The sequence below is a fragment of the Gasterosteus aculeatus genome, chromosome 20 (genome assembly GCF_964276395.1).
Source record: "Gasterosteus aculeatus chromosome 20, fGasAcu3.hap1.1, whole genome shotgun sequence".
In the NCBI taxonomy this organism is placed as follows: Eukaryota; Metazoa; Chordata; class Actinopteri; order Perciformes; family Gasterosteidae; genus Gasterosteus; species Gasterosteus aculeatus.
In genome coordinates, this window is record NC_135707.1 from 18838580 (window position 1) to 18866566 (window position 27987).

The following is a 27987-nucleotide window of genomic DNA, read 5'->3' on the forward strand; positions in this document are numbered from 1 at the left end:
ACGTATCAATAGATCACTATTGGTAATCAAACTGAAAGTTTCTCTTTGAAGACTCACAAGATAATTAGCGTGCTTCCTGATGTTGCCGTTTTTTGTTCTATTTTATTGAATATGTTTGTGTAGCTGGATTACCTTCCACTTTGGTGTGGTTTGATATCGAATTTAGTTAGAGGAATAATTATCTGGATTATATGGGTTGTTTTGTGTGCAAATACAATTAAGTCAATATAAAAATCCCACACCAACATTATATGGTTCAAAGATAGATAAAACAAATGTAAGATTGAATTTGGTTAGGGACTCAGGAGCTAAATAACCAATCTCTATTGTTTGCGATTTATGGGAATTTCTGGGCAAACTACAATTAGAATTTACAGTTGTAAATGGTCGCAGTGGTTTTGGTTAATGCAACATCAGTTTTGTGAATATGGATTAAATCACTATAGGCGAACCTTCCATAGTTGTCCGCTAGATGGCGGCAGAATCCTATTAAGAAACTGTCATGTAATTACGCTCGCGGTGGCAGAGAGATTAAGACAGAGGTCTCACTCCACTCATTTTTCCTGATACCACAATTAACAATTAATTAAAATATCAGTTTTTGAGAACAACCACTACCAACCTTCTATTTAAAAAAATGTCTGGTGGCAAACTTGTTGTCTTGTCCAACAAGCGCATACGTTGTGAGCGAAATTTTAGCAGTGACGGAAAATGAGCCAGTTTCTGTCGCACGCCGCACATCCTCACTTTATGCTATCTTTGAATCGCGCACTCTCTGACACTTGTTGGAGATCCATGTGTTTGCAAGAGTCGCTCTGCAGTTAACCGGCAAATGAAGAAGGGGATACATTCGGTGACACAGGTTAGGACGTTTCATGGTCTGATGCTATTTTGGCTTGTGTCCTCGTACGAACCCTTACTGAGATAACCGTGTTACGTTGTGGTCAACTCTCTAACATGTAACGCTACGTTGGTAGCTAACATCTTCATTTCCATGTTGAAATGAAACCAGTCTCGTAAATAATTCTTCCCCGTCTGCTGGCGTGTCTAAACCGATAAACTAGCTAACGGTGCCTCTTGTATGTTGCAGCTTGTTACCCTCGGCATGCTGCGTGTCGCATTGCCGTGACACGTCCTTACCAACAGAATCACTTTAGCTTGCTATGCTAGTCCAGGATTGGGTTGTGACGTCACGAGCTCTCTTGCGTCTCACGCGCCGTGATGATAACACCGGGTCCCCGGCGCTCCGCCCGCGGTTGTCACCGCGTGCCGCTTTTGAGCCACATGTGCACACGTGCTTAACGTTTCCGCAGGTTGGGCTCTGGGGGCAGAGTTCACAGAAGGTGTATTATTATTATTATTAATACTTTCATTTTAGCACAAAGATGCTTCTCTACTAGAACCACACAAAGAAATGCCGGTGATTATTTGTCAGAATAACAGGTGACTTCTGCGGAGATTAAAGTAAAATCCGAATCATCTTTGCCTAATGTTATACCTTCAAGTAGGTAGCAATCATCATTTTGCGGCGACGATGAACCCATTTTACTCACATGGCAGCTGAAGTGCATTCTGGGTAAATGCATCCCTTCCACAGATTTAGCAGATCACTGCATTACAGAGATGCCTCATTTGTTTGTCCACCAAAGAGCAACTGTAAAATGGTCTGGTTGTTTTGTAACTTTGTCACAATTCTTTAAAAAGACAGTAAAAGATCAAGAGGATTATTATATATTGCATTTTGACTAAGACTAAGGGACAAGTGAGTAAGTATTAAGTACTAAAATATTAGGGTTCCACAATGACACGCTTATTCAGTTCACTATGACGCAAGACAAGTTGCAGAATGAACACCAGTCTTAACTTTTGAGATGCTTCAACATGCAAATATTTGTCTTTTTCACTCAAAAAATGTCTTTAATGGTTTATTCATTTTCATCAGCCAACTAGTCAATGAGTTGAGTAATCATTTATTTTATGTAAAAACAACTGTAACTAATGGGAACACCCATGATAGAAGTGACAGTCAGTAATCCACGATGTCTGCTGGAAATATCACTCTACGTGTTCTTTTTTACTGAGGATAATGGCCACACCACTGTGCATTGTAAGATCTTGGTATTGGTGTGTTTTTATGATGGAACCAACCGCAACCTGCTTATCACATGCACAGGCAGCCAGATGAGCCCACATCTGGGCCACACATCATCAGGCAGCGCCGTGTCCCTGACAGATGCAGCAGACCAACAGGAGGGAGTTGGGGCTTAGTGGTGCATCTGGTCAAATTCTACCATGGGGGGATTATGATGGGGGGGGTCAGCTCTGCAATAGCCTGGTGACCTGTCCAGGATGTTCCATCTGATGTCAGCTGGGATTGGCTCCGGCCCCCTACCCGCCTGAATAAGATAAACGGTTACAGATAATGGATGGATTATGATGGAGGAATAAAGCTTTTTTTTTTTTTCAATAACCCGTTTGTTAAACTAAGCCGAATAATGTTCAGCTATTTTGTGTTGCTCATTTGTTTTAAATGATTCCTTCATTTAAAACCAAAAATAAAAACAATATTAGATACACTTATTTTGAAAATGTGTATCATCTAATCATATTTTTCTTTAGGGGTAGCGATGACGCTCCCACAGGGGGACATCTGTGTTTAAACACATGCAACACAGTATAATCCTCAGTTAACCAGTTAAGTGTATGAGACTGCCGTCTTAACAGTCATATAATGTCCTGGATGAACCAGTTCAGTAACTTGCTTTTGGGTCACATAGTTACAGTTAGTTGCTGTGGATGCTGTGACATACAGTATCCCACGTTGCTGTGCTGAAAAACATGTATAACTATTAAATATAAATGTGTAGGCCAGTACATCTCTGCAGCACCATAATATTACATTTAAAATATTAACACACATTACGCATTTCACAAATATTACACCCTGTAAATCTGAAAACGGGCCATATCATGGATTTGATATCATTTTGATTAATTGTGCACCCGTAGTGGTATTGCAAACTCAGCTGTCGATCTTGCGGTGCAGCGTGAGCTTGGAATGTTGGGTTTTATAATCCTTCTGATAAATTAGTGTAATTGTAATTTCCCCACTAGTAGCACATTCCCTCAGCCTGTGTGGAGTGGAGCAGTCTGTGTGCGTGTGAGCAGCTTTCATGGAGCGTGTAAACAGAGGCTGTCCAACAGTAACATTATCCAAGCTCGAGCATCAGCCAGTGTTTCCTCTGACGTGTGTGAATGGAAGGTCAAGCTTCTGCTGGGTGTGCAGGTCATGAACCCTGACCTGTGCAGGACACAACCCTTCTGGAGACAAACATGCTCTACAGCGCATATAATACATACACGTGTGCACTAAAACTGAAGTTGACAAATGTTTCTCCTTCCATGTGTCTTCAGGTGCTGTGAACTTTCGTCTCGTTGGTGGATATTAAGGACGCCGCGAACCCGAACTCTACACGGAGGGACTCAGTGGTCAGTGTCCACAGTCAGAAACTCTCCCCCGGGCTGCAGGTGTGCACGCGCTCCACCTGGTGAGTGATGGAACTACAACAATTGAAGAGTTTTTCACTCAAGGCAATTCATGTGCTTCCCATATTTAGAAAAGAAGGAGTGTCTGACGACATATGGTCGATGCCGACCCCCGTGACAGAGATCCGTGGTCTACCGAGCCGTGGTTTTATAGCTCGTCTGAAGTTATGAGATACCGTCTACAAGAATCGAAGTGTAAACGCGCGACATCAGCAGATGGAATTCCACCTTGGAATCAGAAAACAGCGTACATTTGGAGAGTCACCGCTGTGAATGCATCTTAAATAGGTGATTCTGTGCATTTGTTGGTAAAAGCTTTGTCTCAGATGTACATTGTGAAGCTTTCTCATTCATTGCTAGATTGTGAGAATCTCAGAATAGATTTGAATACACGTACCGTGCACCACTCTGGGCTGCAGGACGCTACATTTTGAATCCTATGTACCACAGCTCTTTTTATGAAAACATCCCAGGTTGGTCAGTCTCAGCTGCTGATGAGTCTCTTATCAAACCTTTTATTTCTCCTCACATGACCAAAAAACAATAGTAACCACCTACAGTGGGGCAAAAAAGTATTTAGTCAGCCACCAATTGTGCAAGTTCTCCCACTTAAAAAGATTGAAGCGGCCTGTCATTTTCATCATAATTAAACTGTGGGCGACTGTGGGTGAGTGGGGAGCACGATCGTCCTCCAATCAGAGGGTTGTGGGTTCGATCCCAGTCCTGGCTAACCCGCATGTGTCCTTGGGCAAGACACTTAACCCAACATTGCTCCTGTAGCTGCGACTACAGCGTATGAATGTTAGTGACTGATGGGCAGGTGTCACTGTGTGTGGTTCTCCTGTCATCAGTGTATGAATGGGTGTGAATGGGTGAATGATGTCATGTAGTGTTAAAGCGCTTTGACTGGTCGGAAGACTAGAAAAGCGCTATACAAGTACAGTCCATTTACCATTTACCACTACACGTCAACTATGAGAGACAAAATGAGAAAAAAAATCCAGAAAATCACATTGTAGGATTTTTAATGAATTTATTGGTAAATTATGGTGGAAAATAAGTATTTGGTCAATAACAAACAAGCAAAATGTCTGCCTCTCACAGACCTGTAACATCTTCTTTAAGAGGCCCCTCTGTCCTCCACTCGTTACCTGTATTAATGGCATCGGTTTGAACTTGTTATCAGTATAAAAGACACCTGTCCACAACCTCAAACAGTCACAATCCAAACTCCACTATGGCCAAGACCAAAGAGCTGTCAAAAACTGAATCTGCAATAGGTCAACAGCTTGGTGTGAAGAAATCAACTGTGGGAGCAATTATAAGAAAATGGAAGACATACAAGACCACTGATAATCTCCCTCGAGCCGGGGCTCCACGCAAGATCTCACCCCGTGAGGTCAAAATGATCACAAGAACATGATCAAAAATCCCAGAACACGGGGGGACCTAGTGAATGACCTGCAGAGAACTGGGACCAAAGAAACAAAGGCTACCATCAGTAACACACTACACCGCCAGGGACTCAAATCCTGCAGTGCCAGACGTGTCCCCCTGCTTAAGCCAGTACATGTCCATCCCCGTCTGAGGTTTGCTAGAGAGCATTTGGATGATCCAGAAGAGGATTGGGAGAATGTCAAATGGTCAGAAGAAACAAAAATAGAACTTTTTGGTACAAACTCAACTCGTCGTGTTTGGAGGAGAAAGAATGCAGAGTTGCATGCAAAGAACACCATATCTACTGTGAAGCATGCGGGTGCAAACATCATGTTTTTCTGTAAAGGGACCAGGATGACTGATCCGTGTAAAGGAAAGAATGAATGGGGGCATCGTGAGATTTTGAGTGAAAACCTCCTTCCATCAGCAAGGGCATTGAGGATGAAACGTGGCTGGGTCTTTCAGCATGACAATGATCCCAAACACACCGGCCGGGCAATGAAGGAGTGGCTTCGTAAGAAGCACTTCGAGGTCCTGGAGTGGCCTAGCCAGTCACCAGATCTCAACCCCATAGAAAATCTTTGGAGGGAGTTGAAAGTTGGTGTTGCCCATCGACAGCCCCAAAACATCACTGCTCTATAGAGGAGATCTGCATGGAGGAATGGGCCAAAATACCAGCAACGGTGTGTGACAACCTTGTGAAGACTTGCAGGAAACGTTTGACCTCTGTCATTGCCAACAAAGGGTATATAACAAAGTATTCAGATGTACTTTTGTTATTGATCAAATACTTATTTTCCACCATAATTTACCAATAATGTGTAATGTGATTTTCCGGATTTTTTTTTCTCATTTTGTCTCATAGTTGACATGTACCTATGATGAAAATGACAGGCCGCTCCAAATTTTTTTAAGTGGGAGAACTTGCACAATTGGTGGCTGACTAAATACTTTTTTGCCCCACTGTAGGTGGTGGAAGGCTTCGGTTCTTTCTGCCGCATGTCTCAGATGTCAATTTGAAAATTAGTTTCATTGGAAAAAGAGTTTTGCTCTTGTTATGTCCTGTCATTTTGCTATTACTCGGATCTCATCCACCCAGGTAGCTTGAACACAACACAACTTCTCTGCCTTTTACCTCTTCACATTCTTCGTGCCCAGGGATTGGACCTTGAAAAGCCATGTTTTTTTACTGTGTCTCTGATCAATACATTTGGTCTATTGAAAGAAGGGCTGGTGTCCAGTGTTTGTTGTTGGCAGCTATTTTTAGGTTTAGACATATTTTAGTCTTTTTTATTCTGTACATTTCAGTCTGTACATTTTCGCTTATTTCTATCCCACACCCTGAAGCTTTATGTTTTCACTATGTCCACACTCTAGAACCCAATATCTCACTTACCCTTGAAGGGAATTTCATCAAAATTGGTGCAAAAGTCACCCTGATCAGATTTTGGTAGTTTAGGCCATGGGCACATGGAGGGAATTGTATTACACCTGACACAAACATGGACTCAAGGCTGGACCTCTCAAAACTATTTTTTAGCCTCCACTAAGTCTAAAAGCATTCTTATGCCAATTGTGACAATATCAAACAGATGTCTAATAGGATAAAATTATGAATTAAACGTGGGTGTAAACTGTAATTTGATGTGGTGACGGAGGAATAAAACAGTGGGTAATTAATTTATATATATATATATATATATATATATATATATATATATATATATTGATACACATGTAAAATATGAGATATAAAAATGCACAGTATATACAGAAAATAGAATAGTAGTAACTTAAATGAACTGTCAACAATAGTATAAAGGTGTAAAAATGATTACTGCTGCACTTTGTTTATTTTCCTTTCGAACAAACCCGCACATTGTTATTGAAGCTTTATCAGCGATGAGGTTAAGATGTTCTGATCGATTAGGTGGGGATTGTTGATTTCTTCTGGTGAGTCACAGCGAGCCTGCAGCCCAAGCGAGGACACGTGCAGCAAAATGAACCCTAACACCCCCCATCGGCCTGAGCGCCCGCATCCCGTCTCCTCCTTTGAGGCATGACACAACCGTTTACGGTTGTAGCCGGTTGGCAGTTACATTCACTGTGAAGTGAACGGTCTGGACCGTGAGGTCGAGCCTCCTAGTAGCTCTGTAGAACTGTAGAACCGCTGCTCTGTTTTCTTATCTAAGCGGTTTAGGGTTGTTGATCTTACACAATCATCTTCTTACAGTTGACCAGGTTTATTTTAAAGGGCACTGCGGCCTCTTATCCATATGTTAGTGGTACACTTCAGATGGTGGTTTTAACTCTGTGGGTCTGTGTCTGTCTGGCACGACTTCCCTCAACGGATGTCAGATAGAAAGACTAAGAAGAGAGTAAGTGTCTAACAATGGTGGCCCTCAGGGCCCGATGCTTAATAGAGCCACATTTCTGTGTGCAGCCACGCAGTGTACGTGAAGCAGTCAAGGTTTGAGTTTATCTCTCCAGTGGGACATTGTCGAGCATTTTTTATTTTACATTCTAGTCAAAAATACCACCATGTGTACTGCTGAACACAAACACCATGGCAAAGAGGGTAAGGTGGTTTGTTTAAAGCATCTGGGGAGTAAACTCAATTCCTTGAGCATATCACACCAGTCTTCATCAGCAAACTGACCATAAACTGAAATTTGAGGCGCTTTCACACCTAACATGTTTGGTTCGGTCCACACGAACTCCGGTACATTTGCCCCAGTTGGTATGTTAGGTTTGTCAATGTTGCGGCACAGTCGTCTTCCTTTTTTGGCCTTTCCTTCCCTTTGGCCCCTATTTAGTGCCCTATTGTTTTTAACCACGCTCTGGGTTCGGGTCCAGTTTGTCTGACTTTGCCTCCAAGTAGAAAACCCAGAAGAAGTTTGCTGTTCACTTGTTGCTTTGTATTTATTGTTGTATAAATACAACATAATAATGAGATGCAATTGTTTCAATGTCCATTAGTTTTTGCAGAACTGGATCACCATCACAGGGCTGGGGCCGAGGTCAAAGACGGTATCTGCTGTAACCCATTTCTCCTCCAACTAAGCGCCATGCCCACCAACTTATAGGAGCGCCCGCCTCAACTGTAGGGGGAACACTTTGCTTTTAAACACACATAATAGAACAAAAATGAGGTATTTAAATACATAAACTTAAATGCGACTCCTACAATGCTGACGCCATGATTGCATTCTTGATTTACTGAATTCTGCCCCCAACCAAGGGGGGCGGGAGGGTCCTTACAGACCACTGATGGACAGCATCCCATTAACTTACACATCAGAAGCATTTGGGTGCAGCATGGTTCATTGCTGCTTTGCCTTTTAAAGGAACAAAACTCCCTTTGCAACAACACAAACACGTGCAAGCACTTGAGCTGCATGCAGCTTTTCGAGGGAAAAAACTGCTGGGCCACCCCAGTGAAGAATTCCTACAACCGTCACTGTTTAGCAGATAAAAGAGTCCGATATGTTCCAGAACTTTGTGGAAAGCTAAACAAAGCTAAAAAGAGAGGGAATGTCGGACGTACGTCAAACACTAAACACACACACGAACACACAAGACAAGACTCTTGTTTAGAGGCAACTGTTGGCCTTCGTCACATCAGCTTATATGTCTGCGTCGTGTTTACAGCACAAACGTCCAGCACAAGATAATTCTCTCATATTTATTTTAACATGTTTAACTAATAAAGCAGACTCTATATTCTCCTAAGAGGACCTGTGAGACTCACAAAACAACTTTTTGAAATGGAATGATGGCGTGAATTGAGATCTGTGATGAAGCAAACGGACCCCAGTAACTCAAAGAGGTCAACGCAAATGGAAAGTATCGTGTGTGAAGATCACCTGGGTGCTCAGTGTGGCACATCTACCTTCCTCAGTGGACAACGTACCATGGTGCATCCATGTATATGAACCGCTTGACGGGGCAGCAGCTGTTTGCTGCCATATGTGTCTTCAAGCGTATGTATACAGCACGGCACACGGTGGGTTTCACCTTATGGAAATATAGCTGAGGATTGACAGTAAGGCCGTTGTTGGTGTCCGAACAGCCCCCCAGCTCCACTAGAGAGGAGTTCTCAGTCACTAGACGTGAAACAATCTCCATGTATGAAATGCACTTTGATATTTTTTTCCATGATGAACGATCTTTGGCAGAGTAAAGTCAACTGTCCTTGTTTTCTCTTGTTTCCATTGCTAACATTGGATGTGTGTGTTATCTTCTAAAACAGCTGCTCAGTATCACTCTGAGGCTAGTTGGTCTCCATGCCGCACATAGACTGAGATCGACTAACACAAGGAAACAGAAACCGAATGCACACATATCTCGTAAGTGGGACTAAACACAGAAATACTACAGCTGTGACAAAATGGTCAGATACCATACATATCGCAATACTAGCGTAACCATACATACGATATATCACAACATAAAAACGATGGCAATGTGTATTGCATGGCATCAAGTTAAAATGTAGAAACATGCTCTGCTGTATGCTGCCGCCAATAGTCTGACACCACCATCATCAACCCACTACATTAATAATGCAGTGGACACGTTGCATCACTCTCTGAGCAGTGAACCAACTAAACTGAAATGCATAAAGTGTACTGCATGCTGTGTCCCTGCTGTCTTTCTCTATGAACACTCTTATACTGAAATTCACTTGCCACGTCATTTCAAAACAACGTGCTTATTGTATTATTTCCTTCTTCTTTGTCAAACAGCTACTTCATTTTTGAACCGAAGTGCTAAAAGTGTTTGTGTGCAACGTAGCACCCTTAAACCACGCACTCCATATCTCCCAGTCACATGTAGACACTGCGGATTGTCAGAAGGGGGCGGGGCATCGGGGCTGTAGAATCGCTTGTCGTTTTAAGGGGGCGGGTTCCTGTGTGTGTAGAGTCATTGGTAAACATCCCCCTTTGACCTTTGACATGTTTAGGTTGAACAGACTCTGGCGAGCTTAAAGCGTAGTAATAAAGTAATCCTAATGTCCTCGCTAACATTGCTGTGAAAACATCTCCTTCAAACTACTCTTTTTATCCATGTCATCTTACAAGATTAAATGTATGCTCGTTTTCACTCGATGCCTTGTGTTGCTAGTCGATGCCCTCCGCTAACGTTAGCTGTTAGCTAACTGTCTGCATACGAGTCGGTCACTCTGCATGACAATGAAATACAAAATTGTCTGATGAGTAAGTTGTTACAAAACCTTTGAGGTTGTTCTTGTCGCTGTTTATTGTCACTTGCGGTTGTGACAATATGAATGTGATCGCACAACAGTCGACTGGTCTCTACCCTGAGCACTATGATCATCATCATCATTAATCTTTATATTTGTGGATCATAAAACATGTATTCATCACTACTCTCGAGATTGTCTTTCCTGATTATTTGAGCTTAGTTCTGTAGCTTTCTCTCAGGACTGTGTGATTTATTGCTGTTACTCATTATCATGAAGAAGTTTTCAAGTTTTTCCAGAGCACATTTTTATAGATGAATGAATATTTGTAACACTTTGACCCCTTGAGTAGGTGACATAGGAGGGTATCTCTTCAGGAGCTGTAATTACAGTCAGCAATAATAATAGTCACAATGAATAATAGTCAGTTGTTTCTTGTCCGCACAGTTTGTTCTATTTAAGCCACATCTATGATCCTAATTGATATATTACATGGATTAACCTTTTTTATGTAGTGCAGTTGAATACACAAACACACGTACACAATCTGGGCCCACATTGTCTTTATGTAATGTTCCAGTTTGCCAGCCAGCGTGCGGTAGAGAGGTAGGATCAAAGCTTCTTGGAGCGACAGCTACATGAGAGAGGAACAGTAATGAGTGGGCGGGAAACCTTGACAGCTGGTTTGCTGCAAGAAGGGAGAGTGAATAAGAGGAAGGGGCCACTTGTAGCAGTATACCGCACGGCAAGTATGGTGGGAAGACGTCACGTTGCAGCCGCAACCCGCTTTCTTTTTGTGCTGCCCCGGCTGCTGTCCGCAGGGATTAGCGGCGCACTGAAACAGCTTTCTCCGGCTTTCCTTCTGCTCTTTCGCTTGGTTTTAATACCCTGCAAATTCCACTCGACATCCATATTACTTTGGCCTTGTGAAACCTTCTGTTCTATTCCTGCGTGACAAACACGACAGACTCTTTTGTAGTTCAGGTTAATTTAATGTTTCCCAACCACACGGCCTGCAGGGCAAGCCAGTGTGATCAGTTTATTCATAAAGCAAGTTAAATTAAATAGTTAAACTATTTCAAAAAAGCCTTTTGATTTAAAAATAATTACAAAAGCCATGACGTTTTCTATGAGTTTGGACCAGGTACATGGAGCATAAACACTCCATGTTTGTCTTTGACATAAAGCAGACCTGCTCCAGAAGACCTGAGGCGTCAGGACTGTTCAGGGATAAACCCCTGGGTGCTTTATAAACCTGTGTTTTTTAACTGAAACAAGGTAAAGACTCAAACGGAGATTCTTGAGAAGAGTGGAGGCTATAATTCTCTTAGTGTGGTTATTTAAGGTTGACGACACTTGGTCTGGCTTCGTCTGCGGTTTATAATTATTTATCTTTATTTTTGTCTCATTTTGACTCAAAAAAACACCACCTGTGATTATGTCAGATGTGGTCCCAGCTACGCCGGGGGAATCGAATGCAATCCCCTCTATGGAAGTGCTCATTTTGTTTGTGGTAAAAAATGTCTAGTGATTTTCAAAAAATACAGCTGCCTAATTTAGGTATTATATTACTTATTTATTTATTGTAATTGATTTGACTCACTAATCTGGGTTTTTATTTGATTTTCTTTCCATTTGTGTTGTTTATAACATACATAGTTTTTTATTTATTTAATCTCATTCTGTAACTTCTGTGATCACTCGCTCTGAATACACCAGCAGGCTTTTGATTTGATAAAATATATTTTTAAGTTGAGGTTTACAATAAATATTTGAACTGCTTCTATGTTATTATTTTATTATTGCAATTAAAATGTATGTATAAATATATTTACAGTAGCAGTAAAAAGTTTGGAAACACTTGTCTGCTTCTGTATATAAGGAGGTTTCAGCCTCTTGAATGTCACTGGAGTAGCTCATTTGAGACGCTGCTGGTGTTTGATGTTTTGCATCAATGTAGACACACACACGCACACACAGGTTTTGCAACTCCAATCTTGTTCTCCTTTCCTGCTCCTGATTTTATTTGTTTTTTCGAAGGCACCAAACACACAGAACTTGTTGCCATGGCGTCAGGTAATAGGTTGAAGTTGCCCCGTTGTTCCATTTTGTTCAGAGAAAAACGCTGCTCTTTCTCTCTCCTCCACCCTGAGACTGAAACCATGTGTCTCCACAGGGGAGCCGACCGCTTTCTTTTAGTAAGAAATGACATCATCTTCCCAATAAACAAAATGGTAGAATTGACCTGTTAAAAAATCTAGTTGCCTGACTGTAATACCTTCTTTTTAATACCATGCTCGCTATTTGCTTGATGAAACGCCTTTGAGGTGATGTAATCGCGTTGAGCACCATCTCAAACAAAAGTTGGAATTTTCCAGACAAGTCGTTCTATTTTTAGTTTTACTCCTTCCACCATCTCCCTGCACTGTAACATCAAAGTTGTTGACTCATTTTCTTATTCAGCCAGAAGTGGCGTTCCATATTTGGTCGTCACAGAGGCCGACTGGGTCAGGATTGTTTGTGTATAGTTTCACAAATGGAGAGTGGTAAACGCCCGAGGCCCAGGACAATCTGTGTTGTGTGTGAGGGCACGAATGTACACACTAGTTCTCTCACTAATGGGGCTATTAAGCTTGTCTCGAGCCGACGCAGCTCTCACACAGGCGGAGGAAGTACTACCTGTTTTATTTAAAGGCATCTGTGGTATGTTGGAAGTTACTTCATGGATTGACTGTTGACCACGATAACTCGGGCAGCAGTATCTCTCCCACCTTACTGCTTTGGATGCAAGATCCAGCTGCCACAGAAGTCGTGGGATCATTGGAAAGTGTAAAGTTAGCTCATTGTGTTAAGATGTATAATCTGGGAGCCATGACTGTTGCTGGGCGATTCGTTACAGGGTAGAAATGTTAAACAACCCAAGACAAGGAAGAACTTTGGTTACAAAGAACTCGGGCAACATGATTAACACACATTTACACTGCAGCTTATATGCTTTTTGTCTGAGTGAATGAAAAGAAAATCACAAAAACTCGTAACACTTGAAGTTATTGCTATGAGGAATCACAACGTTCCATTTGGAAGGAATCTGAGTTGTTATTTTTAATTCAAGTGTTGCGTCAAGTCAGGCAGTTCAAAGTAAAAAGGAATATAAGCAAATGTGGTGAAGTACATGGTTATTTCCAACAATTTCTTACATGAGCAGAAACAATAAGCGCATCCTTATTATTTATCCTTAGTGGATGTGAACGTCAGCAGGCGTCCGTCTCTCCCCCCTTATCACAACCCACCTAAATCATTACTGGTGCAGCCAGCTGTTTACTGTCACCGATAGTTTCACGGGGATCATGTTTGGGGACTGAGCATAGTTATCAGAGCTCCTTCTGGCACAGGTTTTTAGTTTGCCCGGAGAATTGCTGCTTGTCGAGTTGTGTAATGTGAAGGAGCTGGGGGGGGTGAGAGGAGGGCGCCCTCAAGGAGCTGCTGTGTAAAGCTACATCTTTCCTCATACTTTACCTAACTGGGAAAAGCTTTCATGCTTTGGCTCATATAGCTCTGTGTTTGAAAAGAACACCTATAATTGAAGGGTAATTACTGTGAAAAGTGATTTAATTGGCTTCACATGTCATTGTCTACAGCTATCTTTTTGATCACAGTGCATTAAAACAGACTTGCATCATTTCGGAATGTCCTCTCACTGGACAAACCCTTTATGAATCTTTCCTTTCTTCACTATCACTTCCCTCTTAGAAATTCCTTACTTTTTAAAATGTCAGTAGGTATCACATATTAATGTTTGATAATAATCTATTAGACAGACTAAACGGAGCAGCTGTTTTAGCACTTAGCTGATGTACTTTATTTTAACTTTAGAGGCATTTGTTTTGGCCTGAAATGAGATTTGAGCTTTTTTCCAGCTCTCTCTCTCTCCTACTCGAATCTAAATATAGAGGACCCAAGGACCAGTCTTAATTCCAGTAATTCCTGGTTAATAGGTCATTTCTCTGTGAAAAGTACAGTAGTTAAATTCCCCAGCTGCCTGGAAAAATTTCCCTCATATGGCGACTGCACAACCTCCACAGATACTGTTTTACTATTTGAGATATATGATTTTACAGGTCGGATTCTTTGCAGGCTAAAAGGACAGAAATGCGCTTTGTGAGCCCAGAAAAAGTAGTAAATCTTAAACTAAATTTTAATCCATGTGCCTTGGAACTCAAATTTATAACATTCCATTCCTTCTTCTATACAGTCAGACAGGGTCGCGGGGGGCTGGAGTCAATCCCAGCCGGCAGTGGGCGAGAGATGGGGTTCACCCTGGACTGATCAAGAGTTAATCACAGGGCCGACACGTTCACACACCAACGGGCAATTTAGACTCACCAATTAACTAGTGAGTCACATGTTGTTAGTGGCAGGTAAAGTGCAGAAACACATTAGTTTACTCTCTTCCACTTCCTCAACAGTAGGCGGGAGCGGATCCCGTTTTTAATCTAATGGTTTTCTCAATAACTGCCCTGACGGAGCGCCAAGAAGAAGTTCCAACTTGACAATCGAGAATAGTCGTAACGGGGAGGGATCGTTGCTTAATGCCTGCCGGGCCGTGCGGGCTGCACAGCGCTGCCCGTCTTCCTAGCTGAAGGGTCTCCCTTTTGCCTCTCGCTGCCTTCCAACCTCTAGTCCCGCCAACGTCCCGGCCCTGTAGTCCATGCGAGCAGCTACACATGCCAACGCATGGCCCGTTCCGTTTTTTCCAAAGTGCAGTGGTGGTTTTCATGGATTCGGTGAGTGAGTAGGCTGTTAGGCTGTTTTTCTTCTCAGTTGGACCTTTTTATTTCATGTTTGTGCATGGAAGCACTATTGAGTCTGTTAAAAAGGCTGACTTTACTGAATTGTTATGTACATTGTAGGTTGTATCATTGAGTGTGAAATGGAATATCTCTCCCTAGCTGGTCGTTTCGGTCTATCAATAAACAGACTATTAAACAGAGTTTTATTTTGTGTTGGCATTGACACGGATAGCGACAAAAGAACTAAAATGCAGGACTATTGGGATGTAAAAGTCACAGGTGGATTTATTCACAGGTCAAATGCAGGCAGTGTTTGGTACACAAAAAGTGGCAAACGTACAAAAGGGGTAATGCCCGAGACGTAATCCAAAAACTTGACTTGGAAGAAAGGCTGCTGGCACACTTAACAAACAGAACAAGACCCTCTGGCGACAAACGGCAAAGCTCACACAAAGGGAGGGTGAGTCATCGAGACACAGGTGGTCATAATCGGGAAAGGGAGCGGCAATCGGCACATTGGGAAGGCGTGAAGGTAGGAATCTCATGACACCCAAAACAAGCGGGAGACGAGGTCAGCGCATAGAAAAACTGGAATCCTGGTTAAAAAAAAGTAACTTCACTAGCTTGACAATTCCCAAATCACACCGTGACATTCTGTGTCTCTCAGGTTCAAAGTGCGCCCGCCATCTTTTCATTGGATACATTTGAGAAGTTGAACATTTTCCTTGATTTGGGTCGCGTCATCAAGAGTTGAGAACCGCTGGTTTAAAGGGCAGACTCCGCCGGGGTCGTTGTGCGATGTCCAGTCCAAACAGCAGGATGCTGGGTAGTCAAGCTGCAGCCCGCTCCATCCCTGTTGTTTTTGGTCGGTGTTGTTTCCCATGCCTCTTGAGATGAGCCAGAGGAAGCCTTACAGTTCCCAGGGCCCCCAGATTCCCCCAACACCTCCATCACAGGCCTACATAGTCAGTAACACAAAAGGACGCACACACACATGCTTGTCCCTGATTTACGAGTAACAAACAGTAAAAGAGATAAATTGCTGGATCATCCTTTGCTCTTTTATACACACTTACCCCGCCTGAGTTGTCTACTATGAACACACACACACTAACTCGGGGCTGCAGGGCTCTTGCTTTAAGGGACAGCTGCAGCTTGTCCACTTAAGAGGTCCACTGCATAAAACAAGGACCAACTTAAACTCTGCCTCATGCACTCACACTTCAGGTCACTTGCATTTAGGGTAGCCTTGGAACTTCCTTACGGTGACACCCACTTAACTTGAAATTTTGAACTGGAAAATGTTCTAGGTCAGGGGTGTCAAAATCATTTTCGGTAGGGGGCCACATACTGTCCACTTTGATGTCACACAGGCCTGACCAGTCAATTCATTGGCGGGGTGGCGCTTAATGCCATCTATTGCTGTTAATCACAGAACAGTCATGCGATTAATCGATTTATTAAATATTTTTTTAATCTTTGCCTAGCGCTAATATGAATTTATATGTATATACGTATGATAATGTCAGTCGTCTCATCTGCGTGAATGGCGATAAACCCGCGCTCTTGCTTCTTTAAGAATGTGATTATAGGCGACAGCATGCAGTCCAACAGCCTTCAACATGCTAGCTGTGTTATTGGGGAGGCAGCCAAATCGCCCAATCCCCTAAAGATCAAAGACCCACAGAACTTTACACAATCCATTATCTTTAATATTACGTTTTTTAGCCCCCTCCTCGTTGTGTTTCCTCTCCGCAGTCCTGTGTCGTCCAGCTGGGGGGGCAATGTTCCCTTTGCCTAATATGGCTATCTTATCCATGTGTGCAATGGTATTCTCATGTTTTGTTATTTCATCAGATAAGCGCTTCAGGTCCCTCACCCCTGCAATTGTCCCTGTCCCCTTGCTTTATAAAGCCAGCATGAAAAGCTGAGCGCATCCAGCTGGCCAAACCTTCCTGGTGGACCAGTCTCTAGAAGCCTCTCGCCCGTCTGCTGTCTTATTGTGTGTTCAGGTTGATCTTCAGCTCTTTTACCTGGAGTTTCTCCCCAAACGTTCTTCTCTCAAATGGCTCCTGGAGGAGAGACTTAAAAGAGAAACCGTTGGTTGTTGCAACAGTGGTGCTAGCGCTCGCCATAGTCATGTCATGTCATGTTATGTCACGTTATGTCATGTCGTTGCTTGTAGAGACGAGCTGTGATGCAAGCTGTTTCCCAGAACTTGACTACTTGGCTAAATCGTATGTCACACATTTATACATTCAATCAGCAATTGGCCAAACTGCTTCACAAGCTGTGTGTCCTACTGCCTCTGAGCCTTCATGGCCGAGGTGGGCCGGCTCCTTTGACATCTGCTAAGGCTGAAACGAGCGGCCCATGAAATGAGAAGGTCTGGCCTAAGGGGGGGTTGGCCGCTTGCGTCACCAGCTTTCCCTCCGCCGTTCCGGTTGCTGCCCTTGTCAGTGAAAGCCCTATAACTCGAAAACGTATACAATGTATACGAAGCATGATACATTTCAGGCTGAGAGAAAAACATTTTTGACTATTTTTAAATGAAATTCAAATGGTTAGGCCATGAACTTTTAGCTAAACGTAATGTGGTAATCTTAAGGCAGAGACAATCAGTCAATGCAGTCAATAAAATCAACCGCAGCAGTAAGTATCAGCCGAGACGTTTATTAACTTGTGTGTACGTACTTTTTATTATAACCGAATTTAACTGTTACCGTAGGAATTTACCGAATAATGTAATATACTAATGTAATGTGCTAGTTAAACAGAACCTCCCTGGCTAACCTAACCGCTGCTATGTTGACTTAACGTTAGCAGATCTGTATTCTGGGACCAGGAGGTTGGTTTTTGTACATGTTTTTTTTTGTTGTTGCTGTAGCTGCTGTTCGCTCTTCTATTCTGCTTCGGTCATTTCCACCTCTGAATATTGGTCTAGTGTGTGCATGATAGAGACTGAGAAGAGAGTCACAGCTGCATCTTGGATTGTCATTTCCTCTCTGTCTGGTGTTTGTTTATCAAATGTTCATTAATGAACAGGCAGCTGTATGGTATGTTGCTGCACCCGTAAAATGGCTATTTCTAGACAATTCCCATCTGCACACATCCTTTTACAGCTTATTATTTGGTGAATCATTTGATTACATACTTCAGACTATGTATATTTTTATTTGAAGCATACTCTTGCCTGTCCTGAGGTCATGCTAAACTCTCATCTTTGCTGGGGTTTACAGTAGTGTGTGTGTTTCAATAAGGTGCTCTGGTGGAGTTGGAGGAGAAAAGGCTATTGTAGAGTTACTTTACTGGAATTTTGGACTTGGTTCTTGACTGTTGTGACCTGGGACATTTTGCCCCCTATGGACAGTAGAGAGGATGCATGTTTAAGACACGTCTGCATTAGCTTCACTGCTGCTGACTGATATAATTATTATTATTAATCTTCCATGGTTCCTTTAAAACGTTATTTAGACCGTTCAAATGAAGCAGTGGGCACATCCTGAATCCCATGAATCCATGTTTCCATCACTTTAGTCCCGCTGAGTGGAGGATAAACAAGTCTCTGGAGAAATGGAAGGTCTGTTTCTGATGACGCCAGCAAAGCCGCATCCGCATACACCGTTACCCCTTCCCAGGGCCGCAGTATCTGTTTTATTCTCTTCGCATGTATGATTACATTTTGACACACTTAACATCATTTGAATATCCCTACATTATGTATTCATACCAACTGCATGGGCAACTGGACTGTAGATGCTGACTTATGTCAGTTATGGCTGTAGCTGTTTTTTTTATTATCAATTGATCTTCTTGTGATGTTTTGGGGGATTTATCACATATAAAATATATAATATATGGAAAACTGTTCCCATTACATTGTACCAGAGCACAACAGGAGATGTCTTGTTTGGTTCCTTGCATTTAAAAACCCCAAAGATATCAATTGATTAATAAACGAATGGTTTCAGCTCTGTGACGTGATTATTGGACCATCATGTGTGGTCAAACTGATTCCAGATCCAATCAGGGATTTTTATATTACTTCATGTTTTCTTTTGTTTTGTAATCGTTTCACAAGCAAAAGGGGTTCTCCGAAGTTGACCAAAGCTCTGTGACTCACAGGAAGTTGTTGGCTTCGAGTTGGGGCTGACATTTCATAGGCAGGCTCCATCTGTCCATCCCCTCCATGCCAGCAGACAGTCATCGATATGCAGAGACAACGGCTCTATTTCCGTATGAATGTTATTGATGCACGTGTAGGAGTGTGTGTGTGTGTGTGTGTGTGTGTGCCTATCAGGAATAGTGAGCAGAGGACCAGAGCGTGACTCATAGGGGAGATGGTGGTGTGTCTTTCTCACGACTCCCAACTGCTCCTTTCTGATAAGAGAGAGACTGACACAGCGGGCTCTGGTTAATCCTCGGCCCACATCCCGCCTGACGTTCGCCATGAAGAGGAATAGAAGACACCGACTGGTCGTCCGCTCTTGTCTTCTGGTTTTCTGTTTATAGCGTCTGAATCACAGAGTGGGTTGTAATGCTGTTGAGTAACTCTTGAGACACTAAAAAAAAAGGTTTCTTTGTTATACAATCTACAATTTGCCCACGTCCCCAGCTATAAACAGGGATTAGGTAGACAACAAATGCTCCTCTCACTGGATTGTGAAGACACATCAAAGATCGAGTCATATGCATTGATATAATACGAGTATGGCTAACAAAAGAGATGAGAGCGCCTGAGAATACTACCATGCTAAACTAGCGATAAGTGTCCCAGCAGCGCTACAGTAAACGTTTTAGTGCCTTCCATTAAACAATTATGTTTCTATTTCCTTGCCTTTCTTCTCTAACCGCTTATACACCACCCGAGCTGAGCTCAACTAGATCAATCTTCAATCATCACGTGAAATACATCTCAGCGGCAGCTAATGAAAACTATCTTGTATGTTTACCACACAAGAAATGAATAAAGTGTACTTGTACTGTCTATCTACTGACCTCCCCCGCTGTCCTCTCGTGACTGTTCATCGTTATATTGCTAACCATATGGTTTGTGGGAGATGAACTCCCATCTTTCTGCTGGTCTCCTGGGTGTGTTGGAATTGGCAGTAGACTTGTAGTTACGCAACACCACGTTGTCGCCATCATGGCGGTCCCTGCGTGCTGCGTCTTTTCCGTGTTTCTGTGCTCACAGGAATGCTCCGCGGTCCAAAGAGTTCCTCTAAAGCGCAGAGCGGCTTGCACCCAGCGTGTATATGCACTCGTTGACCTTCACACCAGACTGTGAAATGAGGTTCTACACAGCCTCTATTTATGCATAGAAAGCAGCTGTGACACAAGGCAAGACACAAAAGGCCGCACACCTGTCAGCTGGATTTAGCTTTTAGCCATCCAGTGGATTTAATCCATTGGGTGTTTTATTTTTGTTAGGCTCAGGTTGTCGTACACTACACATTTAGTTTGATCAGAAATTTATGTTACGGTATCGGATTCAGTCTTGCTCGGGAGAAGTCTCGATATAAACATAAAGACGGGAAACATGAAATATTGATACAAAAAATAAAGAAACGGGAATTGAAGACCAGAGTGCTGGATTTATAATGACTAACAAAGGCATGTAATTAATACAAAGAGGTTAGCTTAATTGTAGGTGAGTCCCACTAGCCAGTCAAATATGACGCGTCGAGGGAACTGCAACCTTTCTAGGCACAATCACATGAAACAATGGAAACCTGTCGGCATCAAAAACAAGCACGTTTAGTGGATGTGAGGATGTACATGCCTCTATGCGTTTTCCAACTTGCTAGTTAAGACACTCAAACCTCATTAAGAGCTCTGCCCACCTCCCCACACACTCTGCTGATTATCCTCTTGATAATCTGTTGTTATGTAAGGCCTCCCGCCCAGCTGCTGAGATTAACATGACGTCTCTCTGATGCATGTCCAGCCTTCTGCTTCTAAGTCTCACTGACCAATAACCGTTTTCCCTCTTCTACTGTATCTCATTGTGCATACACTGGGTTTTCACTTTGTCGCTTCATACTCAAACCTGTCCCGCCCTCAGTAGATTTTTTGCAGCAGACAATAAGAGAAGTGAGCTTGGAACGGTGACACAGTGTGGGGAGAGTTTCCTCTCCCAAAGGAACGACTTCTGAAAGGTTTGCCTTGGAAGGAGAAGTTGTTTTCTCTTCCGCCCATGCCGTTGCTTCCTGACTCATCAGGAGGAAGTTCCTCTAGTGCCGCTTACCCGCCTTGCATTCCAACCCCCCCACACACACACACACACACACACACACACACAGACTCAAGTACACACACAAAATGAGTGTGGTCACGCGCTTCTACAGAACTGCTGTGCAGAGTGTCTAAAAGTTGTTAAAAAGCCCTTTCAAAAGGTTATATAAGATGGTCCTTCAGTACCCAACACCCAACCTGCAGGTCGTACTTTGAGGGAAATGTTTGTTTTGTGAATGATGGCCCATTATGAGTCAAATTAAAACAGAAAGCATGCGTTAGGACAGGGCTACCTGTGATTGACAGGTCGTTAACATGGAGTTGTTGTTTTGGGTTAGGAACTTCATTTCATGAAACTTTATTTTAAACTTATTGGTGGACTAAAAATTGTGTCTTCTGTTAGGTTGTCCGTCTCGAGTCAATTTTGGAAAAAATGGCTTCAGCCAAAATGCCAAATTCAAGGCTTCAAGGCCGTGAACCAATGTGTGACGTCGTCTAGATTAGGTTCACTTCATAAATACAGCCTATGGTGGTACACGACCTCGTTGTGGAACTGCCGTGTGCAGCGAGGAGTGGACATTTGTAGACAATACTTTCTTGGGGGGGGCGCCCCCCTTATTCAATGGTAGGGGAAACGCTGCATAGTCCATCCCACTTTCCACAGTGATTGACAGTTATGCACAAGGTTTAAAATATGAAGCATGCAATACAGACGATTGAAATGCAATTTGTCCGCCTTTCTTCTGCTTTTTTTCTTATGTATCCCTTGGCAACCACTACTTCCACTTCATCATCCCCCAACCTTTCATTTGTTGTTCACCGGAATCTCAGCACCTTCAAATGCTGCTCATACAAAACAGGATACACCGACACAACTTGGCCTTTTTGGTGGACGATGTTTCTCCCAAGCTTTATTTTATAAACCCTGAATTAACCTTAAGGCATGACCAGTCAGCCCATTAATCCCCCGAAGAAATGTAATAGAAATGTATTCCTCAACCAATTTCGTTGTCTCGTTGTCATCTGCTCTTCTATTCCTTCTTACCTGTGCTTAACCCCCCGGCTGTATCATTACAGACATGTCATGTGTAAATACAGATATATAATATATATATATCTGCAGACTTTACTAAAAGCACTTTTCTCCGCCCATATGCGTCTCACTCCGCTCTACGTACCCTTACTGGTGGGCGGTTAGCTCGGGTGACCCTGCCCACACCGCCCCACCCCAATCTGGGCCGCACGGAGCTCCATTCAACCGGCCAGCAGATGCTGTTCAGATGAACGTAATCAGGCCAAGGCTGCCCGTGCTCTTAGCTGGGGTCAGCGGAAGAAAGGGGTTAGAACAGGGGTCCTCATTCACAATTCCCCAGTGTCACCCAAGCATTTTTCTTGCCTCGTGAAATGCTTTCTATCTCATCTATAGAAATGTACGATAGAAAGCATTTCATCTGTTTATCTTTTATTAACAATATCTATATATTTCCCACTGCATTTTAGACGCATTTTAACGCTATAACTGGCCAACACCGTAGCTTAGCAGAAAAGTGAGGAAATGTGCCTACTAATTAGTCACTCACGAACAGCACAGTGTAAAAACAACATTGTGTGTATTCTTAGCTCAGGGCAGTGACTGGACCAGCCTACAGTTTTGCATCACTACCTCTCCTACATAACATAGTTATTGAGCCTCAAAGGTCAAGAAATATGACCTATCAAACATCAGAACTTCCTTGCAGGTCGAGAGTGAGTTGATGGAGTGACGTAAGTTAGCTCATAAATGGTTCATAATAAGTAGCTTATGATGAAACTATCGTTTTTAAGAAGAGTCAAAGTCAATTTGAGATGTTGGTTGTCAAATCTGGGACTTTGGGAGTTTGGAACAGTTTTTGGACACAAAGTGAAACCGTAATATTAATCATTTGTTGTTTCTGCTCTTTATGTTAAGGCTAAATATCATGGGGGTGATATTATTGTTCTGTCGAGTCCTTTGTATTAGTATCGAGTAGTATCTCTGTTCCTAATACTGCTCCAGTACCTTAAAGAGTTCAGTTCATGTTTTTAGTCTCCAGTGTGCTAATGACACATCAAGACCTGATCATACCTCTATGCCCACTGTCCAGTGGCGGTTAATCATACAGTTATATTTCATATTCGATCTTTGTGTTGAGGCGTGCCACTTCCCCAAAGTAATGAAGGTTATTTCATTCTTATTCATTTCTTCTTCCTATTCCCGGTTTTATTAGTCATGTGTTGAACAAATCGCTGGACTCCTGAAGCAATAAACTATTTCTCAGACATAGAAATAAGGTCCATTTCTAATAACTAAGTTGTGTTCTGATAACATAAGCTCTTATATCCTTTCAACTGTTGAAATATCTTGACATCGTTGTGACAAGAAGTCTTTGCCAGAAGAAGAGAAACGAGAGTGACCGACACTCACAGAGCTGGAAAGAAACCATCCTCCCTGCTATGTTCGTCCCTTCATCATCACGTAGACACACAAGACAAGGCACCGCGGGTCGGGGCTCAGATAATAGCTTGAAAAAGAGACAAACATGTTGCATATCGGGGTTCAAGGAGTCAAAGCACAAGTTCAAAAGTTATTGTGGTGCACATTCCTTGTGTAAAGGCTGTTTAATGTTCCCTGTGAAGCGCTCATCTTCTCTTCATTAGTCCGCGTGCAGCGCCGAGCTTGTCTTTTGTCAGCTTCTCTCTCTATGTAAGAGCTTTTCGGATGACCTATTGAAAATACAGCGCATGTCTGCGCTGTGTCCCTGTTACCACGGCAACACAGGCTTCTCCGTTTCTCTCTCAACCCCTCCCCACCCGCCCCTTTCATTTCCCCTCCACACCAGAGCGGGGTCATGTGACTGCTCTGACGTCAAGCTGGCGGGGCAGCCAGGCGGAGGGGGCCGGTTAGTGAGTGTGTGCTCCAGCTCAGAGAAGGAGTCTCTGGGAGTCTGTCAGCCAGCGCAGCTCCATCTCAGTCACTCAGTCCGTCTTCTCCCCCCCCCCCCCCCCCCTCCTCCGCTGTTCTTTCACCCCGTCTCTCACATTCTCAGTCGCTCTCATCTTTGTTGCTTTCTGCTATTCTTCGCCCATTGTGCGTCTGCCACCGGCTTCCCCAAACTTGTCTTCAGAGAGAGTTGTGGGCGATGGACTGCTGAACGTCTTCCGCATCGCTACCAAGTGAGTGAGTGAGCTTCCTGTGTTTTCTCTTTGTGCATGAATTGTGTGCATTAGCGTGCAGGGGTTGCCTCCTGTGGGGCTGTGCAGTCAAGTGGAAGCTGGATGTAAGGAGAAGAGTTTGAGTTGCTTTTTAAATGAATTCCGTGGCAGAGAGGGATTGTTGGGAAACTCTTCTTCATTATGAAGCTAAACTTTAAAGTCCAAGAACCCGGCGTGATGTTTTCAGAGAGAGATCCCTGATCAGGGTGGGATCTTGAGGACTAGTTGCCTTTGCTCTCACACCAGATCGGCTTTCAATCCCCTTGCAGGAAGTGAGTGTGTGAGAGGGAGAAGGAGAATTTGATCATTACGGGGGTTGTGTGTGTTATGTACTATGCCTTTAGAAGTGATGGCCACCTCTACATGGCTATTCTTCTCAAAGCTTTGCTGTTAGAGGAAGCAGTGGGGGCCGGAGCTGCTGCCTCTGCCAGAGAGAGTCAGAGGTGGGGGTGGGGGCATAGCAGCTGCTGCCTGAGGGGGTGGGGGGAACCTTGAATGTATGTGCTGCAAAAATGTAACTTGTGTATTCTCAACAGATGTTTTTCTGAAGAAATTCAGTAATGTGGTGAGATTATTATTCTGGAGGAATTTTTCTTAAGGAATTTTCTGGACGACTGTTTAGCTTTAGAACCCCCCCCCCCCCCCAATTCCTCTGCACACACACACACATGAACACCTCCCTGCGTGCCTCACACAATAGCATGTCAGCCCACTTGTAACCCAAATCGTGTGGAAAGAAAAGGGAAATGTGCATAACAAGTGGTTTGGCTCTCCTCTTCGATGTTCCACACTGTCCTCCTCCTCCTCCTCCTCCTCCTCCTGCTCTCCCTCTACTTCTCTGCTACTCATCTGCCGTGAGACTATCCCTCCCTCTCATCCCCTCCTCAGCGGTGCCTCCCTCCCCCAACCTAATGAATGACGAGCCAAGAGCATGTAACAGGTCTTTGTCACCGTGAAGTATTCCAGTCGCAGATATTTACAAACTCCATCCAATTAAATGCTAAGAATAGGGCACCAATTTGCATTTGGCGTGCCGATTAGACTGGATTTAGAGTTAGGGTTTGTTGTCACATAATACCTTGCATGCCCTATTTGATTGCACCCATCAGTGGACAAATACACAATGGATTTGGAGGAGGTGTGCTGTAGTCGTGATCTTGCACTCATCTACCCTAAATGGCCGTGTCTCTTCATTTCACAACGTAATCGTATAAATAATACATTTCTTCGGGGTATTTGTCCTTTTTGTAGAACGCCAAATAAATGAGCACCACCGCTTCCACCTTTTACAGTTTAAACGATTACAAAATGAGTCCTTCCTTTTGTGAAATGAGCTGCATGAATATTACAAGGAGCCATTTTAAGTTCAGATATCTCCTCGTGTCTATTGAGCAAAATAGTACTTTGTTTGTGCACAAGCAATGTTTGTGTGTTATAAGCAGGGTAGGTTGGCAGCATATTCCCTGAAAAAGAGCCACTGCCACGCATGCATGCACGCACACACACACACACACTTCTCTAGCATGGGGCCAGTAGCTTTATCTGACATCCTGCAGCAATGGAGAATTCTCTCGACGTGTGTGTGTGTCTGTGTGCAAGCATGCTGTTGTATTATTCCAAGATTTTTACAGGACCGCTGGAGGGGATCAAATATAAAACAATCTAAGTTGTTACAACTCTGCACCTCATGACAGGATGTAATGTTTATTTCATGTCAAATGTATCAAAGTACTGGTACTTGAAGGCTTCTTGGTGTGTTTGAAACCATCTTCAGTAGTGAGAAAGAAAGATCCTGAGGCACTCACACACACACACACACACACACACACATACACTCTGTAGCATTGGATCTAAGCAGGGAACAGGTGATTTGAAAATGCCGTTTGTAGTTGAATTTGATTCTTCAAATCGTTCATTTCACACTAACTCATGTGTGAGCGGCGATGACTGAGTGCGGCGACATGTTGGTTACCATGGTATTTGCTCATTTAGTTGGCTGGCTTTGATTTGCACAGAACACACACCGTACTCAGGTCTGTCGCTGATGCAGCTTTTCTCTCTGCAGATGGATCATATGAAACACTCTTATGTATGGCATTCTGCTGGGCCGGAGATTGATACAGAAATACTGCAGAGTTGAGCTCATTAATGTCTTCATAACCATTAGCTTTTTCGAGTTGCTGTTTTCGTAAAAGCCATCGTAGCACTTCCTGTTGCCGATGACAGACGGACCAATATACTGATATCAGATATCCGTTTGAACTGAATCAGATAGCTGGATCTGTTGTATTTATTGGTTGCGATTGGTTTTATGGCCATATGCAAAATGATAGAACGACCAAGACAGTCCGGAATAGAAATGCACCCACTTTACTGTGATGCAGCATTTCAGACGAGGAAGAGACATCACCACTACCTTTTAGGGTACTGAGATACTAATACATAAGTAATACTTTGCACATAGAGCCTCTCCGGTGTAACTGGATGTCCGTCAGGTTGCCGTACGTGTCTCTGTAAGAGCCTCAGCAACTCTGACTGTGTGTGTCGGTTCTACACATGAATGCAGATTATTTCTGTGTGAATATGTGAAACAAATGGGAAGGCAGTGTTGCATTGTGTTTTTAAATAAAAGTCTAAAATGATTGAAGATAGTTGTATTTTGGAGAAAGTTGACTCCTCCTGCTCTGGAGCCCATAGACACCGTTGATGTGTTGTTGCCTTGTCTGTTTTAAAAGAGAAGAAGACCTGGTGGAAACGTTTTTTTTCTACTACACATCTGAGCGGAACCATCTGAACCACGCAGGGTTCTATAACATCCTGCGCAGTACTTAGGGGAGTCTCATGTAACACTGGTGGAAACCAACCTGAAGGCAGTTTATGCAAGTGGATTTACGACCAGAGCCAGCAAGGGAGACAGAAACCGAGGAAAATGGAAAGTTTGAAGTGAGAAAGATGTCCGGAGATAAGAGAATAGGCAGACACCCAGGAGGCAGTTGGATCTGTTTGCTGACTGGATAGTAATCTTTTTTCAGTTGTTTATTAATGGTGACTAGAAGTGTTGAAGCAAACAAGGAGAGACGTATAAACAAGCCTAGGAATAACTTATTTATTAAAAGTGATTGTTGCCCAATTCAATGTCAAAGTCAAAGTCGTCAAGGGGAACGCACTGACATTCTCTATTCACTCACGCTTTTCTTTACCTAGAATATGTTTAGTGAAGGGAAAAGGCAGTTTCCTGGTATAATTCACAAGTTTCTGTAACACATGGATTCAACTTGTAGTACTCAAACCCTGTCACGCACAGGGTTTGAGAACTTTGTGAGACCTCCTGTGCCGTTTTACATGAATGCACATTCAGCGAGGCCAATGGCCCTCTGCTAGATTAGTTTGTTAGAGGATATGCTGCTCTCGAATCTCCAAGTGTTTGAGCTCCGTGAATCCCCAGCATCCCTGGCGGAGCGGGTGTCGAAACACTCGTTTGACTGAAGTGTAGAAATGTCGATCACTGTGGCAACTGTGCTCAGAGGGCTGCGACATCGTTCA

The 27987-nt window shown here is 43.1% G+C and overlaps 1 protein-coding gene across 3 annotated transcripts in view; it reads left to right on the forward strand.

Annotated features, from left to right (window-relative positions):
• The first annotated feature begins 707 nt into the window (after window positions 1–707).
• The window catches only part of ncalda (neurocalcin delta a), a 54762-nt gene continuing 27482 nt past the window's right edge, over window positions 708–27987 (forward strand). The window contains exons 1-2 of one of the 3 annotated variants that reach the window (XM_040164682.2): window positions 708–862; window positions 3415–3548. The gene's annotated coding sequence lies outside the window, so the exon portion shown is untranslated. Of the gene's footprint in view, window positions 863–3414; window positions 3549–24079; window positions 24410–27987 lie in introns of those variants that run through there. The other 2 variants (XM_040164681.2, XM_040164680.2) reach the window with 2 other exon arrangements.